General features: G+C 47.8%; 1 long non-coding RNA gene across 1 annotated transcript; it reads right to left on the bottom strand.

The window, feature by feature from the left end:
• Positions 1–2,306: 2,306 nt before the first annotated feature.
• On the bottom strand, positions 2,307–7,928 carry LOC146441312 (uncharacterized). Its single transcript, XR_014849851.1, has 3 exons — positions 6,706–7,928; positions 3,414–3,521; positions 2,307–2,737 (listed from the first exon to the last, which is right to left on the bottom strand). It is a non-coding gene; the product is annotated as an uncharacterized LOC146441312 (long non-coding RNA).
• Positions 7,929–8,156: the final 228 nt, after the last annotated feature.

Raw genomic sequence — 8,156 nt, 5'->3', positions numbered from 1 at the left:
TAGCAATAGGTAACTCTGATGGGTGCAACCACATTAAACTGACTCATTATCCCACAAGCTCATGTGTCTGCAGGGATTCTTAAAACCACAGCCATCAAATTCCTGGTCTCCATCAATGGTGTCCAATCAAGCTAAAACTGGAAAAAGGGTTTGGGGAAGCCCATTTACCTCAACTGCCACCTCTTCACAAAACAAAATTCCCAGAAGACTAGCTGAGTTTTTATGGAAAAGTCATTTGCCATTCCCTGGGCTTTGGAAAAACATTTGTCAGCATATCATGACTACAAGGGATTAGGATGAAACTAATTGCTTGGAAAATTACTTCACAAAATTAAATAAGGATATTTGTTTCAACTCAGTGAGCATAAACTGCCTCTTGAATGAACCATCTTCTGTTTTCTTCCTTCTGGTTAATGGATGACCAAGTAGTCTTGTTTTTCAGTATGTAGCCAACAACTATAATCATCACGGTCCCTTGAACTAAATTTTCTCTCTGTATTTCAGCCCAGAAATCAATGAAAAATGTAGGGTTATCACTGATTTTCTTCCAGGTGGCTGCAAATCCTTTGAAAAGAAATTTATCACTGAGATATTCTTGTTCTCTCTCTAAAGCTGCCTTAGACTCTAGTGGTATGGGGGTCTGCCTAACAGATCTGTTTTACCATGTGCTGCTTGGTTCCATCTGCAAAGGTGGTTTGTAATATGCAAATGCATCTGCTAAAATAAAGCAAATGTTGAAGGAGGTGAAAAGGAACAAGACCCACACAGAAACAGCTATAACAATAAAAAAGTTTTATGTGCAGGTGGGACACATTCCATTTGAGGGCTGAGAGTCCTCCTGACTTGTTTCTGCTGGCAGGGAGTGGGAAAAAGTGATGACAGGCACTGCTGACAACCCTGTGCTGGGGTCACAAATTTGACCATTCATGCCTCCTCCAAATGGGGAGTGTTGCAATGCTAGACTATTCCTGGAATTACCAAGAAACCCCTTTCCTCCCAGTGGCCAGTTTAGGGGTTTTGCCTAGTAATTTTAAAGTGTGCACAGATGTCCCATATAGACATAGATGCCTTGTCATCAACAGAAAAAGATTTATCTGATCCAGTAAGTGCTGTGTGAAGGTCGAGGAAAGCCAGCTGAGATGGCTAGGATGTTTTGGGTGGGCTGGCAAGTCAGGAAGTGCACTTGGACTTCTGCTGACAGATTTTGGCTGAGCTGACAGGTGCTAGCAACATAAGATGAGGAGGTGGCAGCAGTCAGGAACAGTTGATCAAGCAATGTTTACTGCTTAGAAACAAAATACAACAGGATAGGTAGGCCTAAACACATGAAAACCCCAATCCCCTTCTCTTTAACGTTCATTGAGAACAAAGATAAATTTTAATAAAATCCAAACGCACAACCCAGTCAGAACTTGGGTTGGTGTTACTAACACAGAAGTGAGGTCACATTTCTCCCACTCAATGCTTGTTTGGAGTATATCTCTATATGACAGGACTTTTACCATGTCAGACTTTTAGGCTGGGGCCATCCAAACCCAAAACATCCATACAAAGTGTGAGGGATGTGGACACTGATACAACACATACTGCCTGAAATCTCTGCTGCCTCCACAGCTGACAGGCAGCATCCCAGCAGTACCAGCTCAGCCCCCATGACCACTGGGAGGATATTTCCTCTCAGTCATGGCCCCTGTGTTTCTGGCCCTCCTGCTTGCAGAGCTGCGCTTGAAAACATGCCCTTACCCCCACCCTAAAAAAAGCCAGGCATTTAGTATTGTTTTCTTGGTGAGGAGATTAGGATGTTTTTATGGTGTACCTACAACTCATAGTTTCAGGGTAAGGATGGGCTGCCTCACGACTTTGAACTCCGGGAGCTGGCAAGGCGGCGAAGGTGAAGAATCTAGTAGCTCACTTTGAGAAATCAGGCTGCCTTTTCCCCTCCTCCCCTCCCACTCACTCCCTGCACCAGATGTCAACTGGTACATGCCGAAATGCCTGCCATTCTCCTAGCTCCCTGCCTGCTGGCTTATGGCACAGCCTTTCACCAGCTTCCCAGCACTACCTGCCAGCAGACCTTCTCCAGAGAAAGCACTCAGTGCATGCTGAAAAGGCATCTGTGCTCGTTCCTCTCCATCCTCCTCCTCCACCTGCTTTGTTACATATTGCAGAGGTGACTTTCAGATGTGATAGCAGATATGCAAAGAGTGCATTAAAAACATGCTAAATGAAAATCCTGACAGGGAGGGAGAGCCCCAGAGGAGCTACAACAACACGGGAATATTAATCATTTCCAATTAAATAAAGCCCAGCAAAACTCTGCCTTCCTTGCAAAGCAGCAGGGTTTCCCTTTTTCTCCTTCCTGCTTTAAACATTGCACAGTTGGGTTGCTTTCCTACCAACAGAAGTGCCATGCTCAAGGACACCTTCAGACCATCCCCAGCCCACATAAAGGCAGGCAGGTTCAACAACTGCACACAGCAACCCATGACAGCCTGATATTTATTGGGAAGATTTCAGCCGAACAGAGAGCCTTCCATGCTCTTTTGGACACAGAGAGCCTCAGCAGCAGCTTTGTGCAGAACCCATTCAGCCCCACCAGCCTTGCAGCATCCCAGGGTTGAGTTCTTGCCACCCTTCATGGAGAGGAACACATATCGCACCAGCCTCAAGCTTTCCCAGGACTGTGGAGATCACAGGTTACTCACTGCTCTCAGACTGGGAAGGCTTGAAGGATTTTCTGTGATGAACAGAGATGCCCACAATTAAGACAGTTTTAAAGGAGTGGGACTTTTCAAAACTGCTGGGCATTGGCCTAACTCTATCTCCAGGAAGTTCAGCTGGAGTTATGCATCTGACTCTGGTGGGACCAGCAAGTGATTTGTGCATTCCAAACTCTTTCCTTGAGCTTAGAAATATGCTACTCTCCTGCCTTAACACCCCAAATATGGGGAACTCTGCACAGCATGACACTCAGAGGATGGGATTTATTCCCTTCCTCCAAGGCAGAGAAATTAAACTGCTGGATTCCTCTGGGACCAAAGCCTAGATGGAAGCTTTGGCTTGTGAACCAGCCCAAACCCGGTATTAGAAATACCAGCAAGGGAAAAGGTGAGTTTGACAGACACTGTATATGGTCTGTGGCTGAGGTTCCTTCTTCCTGGCTTTTTATTCCTTTGTCCTTTTGTCTTAAGGGAACAAGCCAGACTTAGTGCACAGCTCTGAAGAGACAAGGGAAGAAAGCAACCTGAGCATGCTGGTGTTCTGCCCACAGAGAGTGCAAGCAAAACCCCAACAGGCAGAGCAGGGGGGAAAGTCCATCCCTGAACTCACCTAAGATGGGGGTTATGCTAAGGCACCTCTCAGCATTTTGTCTAGGTTTCCTACTCACTCTGAAGTAAGCTGGAAGGCCAAACCTGGATAACAACACAGGATGAAGAAATAGCTTCCCCACCAGATGTCAGAGGGTGACAGAATTGCAGAGAAGAGTCCAGTGCTTTCTCTCCAGCTGTCATCACTGTTGCCTAAAACAAAGCTTCCCTGAACTCTATGAACAATTTTCAGAATTTACTGCCATACAAGCTATTTCCATCTCCAGGCTCGTCAGTCTTTTTTGCCATACAGTTTTATCTGCACAGCAGCATCTCTGCCACCCCATACCAAAGGAGCCAAGTGGCTCCACTCTGTGCCACAGCCTTTGCTTCCCACCAGCATATCACTGGCATGGAATTACTAAAGGGCATCTCCTGAATGTATGGAGGCTGAATTTAGCCAAGGAGACCAAGGCAATGATTTAAGAATTCTTGTTAGAGATTGATTTTAATTATCATATTTCTGAAGAGAAAATAGACCAGAATGTGATTTTGAGCAGGAATCATGCTCAGGAGAAGAATTTCTCCATCAGCTACTGAGGTCACCTCAGTATGCCCTGTACCTGAAGGCAGCCTGAGACAAAAGAATTTGTCTGGTAAATGCTTGCACAGAATGAGCAACAGCTCTATTCATTCACACATTGAAGGGCTCAAGATCTGCTAGCCACAAAATGCCATCACACTGAAGGAATATCATATATACTGTTATCTAAATCCCTCTCAAGGAAAAAATAACACAGAGGGGAGGAGAAGGCCTCTCTGTGTTTTGCCATTCTGTCCAGAAAGAGGCACAGCCTCACACCTGGAGTTGCTTTTCCCCACAAGCAGCAGCTCAAGGGCTTTGCAAAGTGGCACCTCGTGCCCAGCAAAAGCCCAATTCCAGCCATGCTGGGACACAGTGCAGGGGTGTGAGACAGGGACATGGTGCATGGACAGAAAGGTCCTGCATTGCACAACTCTTCCTTGTGCCAGGAGCAAATTGTCACACCAGAGAGCCACTCTGAGCAAGAAGGCAATATTAAATGGATCACATCCAATTCTGCCCACCTCCACCCTGCCATGCAGCAGCTGGTGGAGAAGAGCAAGAAGAAAGTGGGAGAAGCAGAGGGGCTCTGGAGGGAGTTTGGTACTTGTTACTGGGCCTGCCATCTCTGCCAACCACCACAGCTTGGCCTTCATGTTTCAAAGAGAGCTGTGATTTAAGATGATGCCATTTTGGGGGGTGCCCAGCACAAATACTGCAAAAAGATCAAAGTTTCAGGGGGCTCTTAATGTTTTGAGAAAGCCTCCAGATGGCTGCCCAAATGAGAAACTGCAGTGTTTTCTCTTTTCTTACTTCATCTTCACTCCTGGCTACCCAGCAAGATCATGCAAGGAACAGATGCACAGAAAAATGAAAAACAGTTGGGAAAACACATATAAAAATAGCAGCAGTGTCCATTTTGCAATGCAGAGAGCACAGCTATGTGAGGAATACATTTCAGTGCCAGCAAAGAAACTCAGACAATCCTGTTAATTAAGAAGCATCAATACCCTGCCCCACTCTCTTGCTCCCATGACAGGGAACAGCTGCTCTGGCTCTAGTGCAGCAGCCAGCAGAAGAGCCCATCTAACAGAGAGACATGGGAGAGGTGAGTTTGGTGGCCCCTGAGCACCAGCATTCCTGCCTGCTTCAGCTTTGCCATCTGTGAAACGCTCCTCTCTGCTGCAGCATCTCTGAGCTTTGCTGCTGCAGAGTTACACATAGCTAGTAACCCGGGAGGATCACTGTAGTAGCAGTGACAATACAGGTGGCTCTGGTGAGCTCCCAACTTATTTCTCAGACAGCACACATTTTTTTAAATAATGACTCCTGAAACGCAAGCTTGCTAAACCTTGCCATGGGCATCTGGCTTCTCTCATAGCTTTAAGTCAGCTTAGAAGGGCCTTTGCTTCCCTGTATCATGTTTGCAAATCCAGTATCTCACTGCTTCTGATCCAGCCTGTTGGGAAGCATGAGCTGTCCAAGCTCTGCCAGCTGTGCTCAGAAAGAAACCTCCTGCAGGCAAAGCCAGCAGCTCTGCTTTTTGGGTCTGGCTGTCCCTGTACTTTTGGTTATGCCAGTCATGCACCACCTTCTGCAGGGCTGAGCTTTCCCTACATAAATGGTAAATAATACTCTGGCCAGTCACCAAATGGCACATTTATGTCCTGAACAGCTCATTCATTAACTGCAGCTGAACACTGGCTCTGCTCCAGACCAAGGACAACAACCCCCAGGTTACTGCAAGAGCACCAATTCTCTGCTCACTGTAGGGTACCTCAAGCGTGGGTATGCAGGAGGTAGGAAGCACTTCCCTGGCAAGCCCTGGAGTGCTGATGGTGGCCTGAACAACCAGCTCCATACTCCATGCTTCAGCCATTGATGGGGAACAAGGCCCAACACCTGGAGTCTTTGGTCCTGGAGAGAGGGGACAGCATGGGCTGGTTCTTCCTGCTGTCTCTGCGGGAACCAGACCCCCCCAGATGAATCATTACATTTAAATTTTTTTTTGTTTTTTTTTTAATTTTATTATTCTCTTAAAATAATGGAAGCTTTCCCTCATCCTCAGGATGCTCTGCCCTTTTCTACTCTGCAGAAGCAGTAAGCCACACATCATGGTGCTGACTGGACACCAGCAGCTTTGCTCATGAAGAGGGCTTGCAATACTCCCTTGAGAAATGCCTAATTCCTCTTCCCAAATCACATCATATGTTGGGTTTGCTGTATCCTTACACACAGCAAAATTTGAAGGATGGAACAACAGTGCATTTCACTGCCACAGAGGAGGTGACATGGGGGGGCAGGTGGGAGCAAAACCAGCAATTTTTCCTCAGCACAGCAAGCCTGGTGGTGGTTGCTAGTAAACCCCACATGATCAAACCAGCCTTGCTGAGAGTGCATCATCCCACACACCACCCTACACGCCCTGCAAGGACTGCTTGGTGTGTGCATGTCCCTGCACAGGGCTGGAGGTGGGCAGGTGCACTCTGGCTCCCTCTCTCTTTTCCTAGAAAGGTTTTTAGAAGCCCCCAAATTCGGTTTTGTCTGGAATGATTGAGGGCGTAATGTGAGTCAACAAATGAGAGTGAAAGTAGTAAATGAGATTTGCCAAGGAAAAGACAAGGCAGAAAGACAGGAACAAAGGGCTTGGTGGGAATAAAGACAAAGCCTCAGATCAGGCAATAAATTGGTAAATAGGCACAAGGCACAGGAGAGAACAACAACTAGCCTGTTGCTGCTAATCCAGTCATAGTTTTCAAAGCAGAATCATGAGTCACCAGCCCCCTCAAGGCTGGAACAGAAACCCCAGCTTACCACATGCGAGAGCAGAGCATCCTTTCTTTGGCAAAGCCAAGGGCTCCTGTTTGTGGCATGTGGGAGGCTGGAGGTCTGGAGTCAGGTGTTGCAGGCACACACACATGGTATGGAAACAGCAGCAAAGCTGGCTGGACTCACCTGCAGGGCCCTCACTGCATGGAGGGATGCTCTGGAGGAGTGGGGCTCTCCTGCTGGTTCAGGGCTCGCTGATACACCGCTGGGCAATGTGCCAGGCTGGGGCTGTGCTCTGCATGCTGGGGTTTCAGTCTTGCTAGAAAAGATTCCGGGACTTTTTCTGGGGTTTCAATGAGGTGAGTGTTCACGTCGTTTCCTTCTTGCCCCAGCAACACTCAGCACAGCCTGAGCTCCCACCCAGCCAGTGGTTTGGACTCTTTCCACAGCCCCAAGTCATGGTAGAGGCTCTGATCCTGCCATTGGTGGCATGGGGAGATCTGTGCAAACCCCAGCACCATCAGGGCCATCCCAGAGGATCCAGCAACATCTCCCAAACTCTTCTTAGCCCATCACAGGCATCTTACAGGCATGTCCAGGGAGCAAAGGGGCCTATGCAGCTTCTGTCCTGTTTTGACAGATGGTACAAAGTGGTGCTTGCAAAGATGCTGCCATTCCACTGCTTCCTGAACCCAAAAGGAAGGAGAACTGTGAGCAAATAGTGTTGGCTAGCCAGGTGGGTTTTACAGGCCATGGGTTTGTTTCTCCCCTGCCATGCACCACAGGTTTTGGATCCCTGAGCAGGACAGGGGAGCAGTGCTACCTGATGCAGGCCAAAGAAGAAATTCTGGCTTACTCCAGCAAAAGCCAGAGGTCTGGCTCCAGGCCTCACCCAGCCTGGGCTGCTGGCATGCTCACTGTTGCAGCAGGAGATGTGGAAGTGTAGGCGTCTGAGAAAGCAGCCACCACAAGGAAATGAAACCTTAGAGATGCACCGAAGATATTTTTGGGAAGCCAAACATCCCCTTGTTATGCAAATGAGTTGAGCAGCTAGGCAATGGTCAGAGCAGGCAGTCTTTCACTTTTCAGCCACAGAGCATAATCCCCAATTTGGGCTCTGCAGAGGGGCTGGGGTGCACAGGGGCTACCAACCTGGCAAACATCTCTTGCCAGCCAGCAAGTCGTACTGCAAGCTGGGGGGGTTGCTGCCCAGCAGAGCCTGCTAGCTTCAGGTGGATCCCTCATTTTAAGCCCAGAAATCATCATCATCATCAGGGCTCTGCTAGTTATAAACTGAAAGCAAACTGGAGTCTTGACTGTATGCTCTGAGAGATGCTGTTGTGCTCTTTTTGGGGTGAAACAGCAGGACACCTCGCTGGTCCTAAAGCTGCCTGACCTCTAGAAAGTAGTAAGAGTGCTCAGCAACATGAGGCACCTATAAAGAGTGAACACACTCCTGTGTTAGTTGATGATATTTCCATCTTATGGATAAAGAT

This window comes from Lichenostomus cassidix, chromosome 2 (genome assembly GCF_008360975.1).
Source record: "Lichenostomus cassidix isolate B80296 chromosome 2, HeHo_3.0, whole genome shotgun sequence".
Taxonomy (NCBI): domain Eukaryota; kingdom Metazoa; phylum Chordata; class Aves; order Passeriformes; family Meliphagidae; genus Lichenostomus; species Lichenostomus cassidix.
The sequence above is the reverse complement of the archived record's forward strand: the minus strand, read 5'-3'. Positions and strand labels throughout refer to the sequence as shown.